This window comes from Myotis brandtii, unplaced genomic scaffold (genome assembly GCF_000412655.1).
Source record: "Myotis brandtii unplaced genomic scaffold, ASM41265v1 scaffold743, whole genome shotgun sequence".
NCBI lineage: Eukaryota > Metazoa > Chordata > Mammalia > Chiroptera > Vespertilionidae > Myotis > Myotis brandtii.
The window spans coordinates 1,332,825-1,333,358 of record NW_005370960.1 but is presented as its reverse complement, the minus strand read 5'-3'; positions in this window follow the sequence as shown (position 1 = coordinate 1,333,358).

Below are 534 nucleotides of genomic sequence, written 5' to 3'. Positions count from 1 at the left end.
ATTTCAGTTGCAGCCCAGCGTCCAGAGTCCTGCCGGTCATGCATGTGGACTCGGGCTAAAGACGTGAGGAGAAACAGCGTTGCTTTTATTTAAGTCAGGAATACGTGTTCACAGAAGCAAATATGGGAGAAAAACTTTAACAGAGAAAAACAACCCACATAACCTTTCCCTAAACAGCCACTTTCACCTTCTAACATCCCGCTCAACAGGTAGGTACACAGATTAGACATGCGTGTGTATGTATACACGGGGAATGTGTGTGTGATATACGTGTACGTGTGGGACTTGCTCTTTATGTGGCTGCTGTGGATATAACGTGTGTATCGGCTCACACACAGCATTCACGATGTAACGACTGGGCCCTGGAGAGGAGTGGAGACAGACAGACCGGATTCGCTGCGAGTCCGCTCCTTGAAGCCTGACGGCCCAGCAAAAGCCTTACTTTGTACCTCCTGGCGTTGTCCACGGTTACCCTGTCACGGCTGTACCGATGCCATCACTGACAGCGAATCCGTGGGCTGGAACTCCCGACTC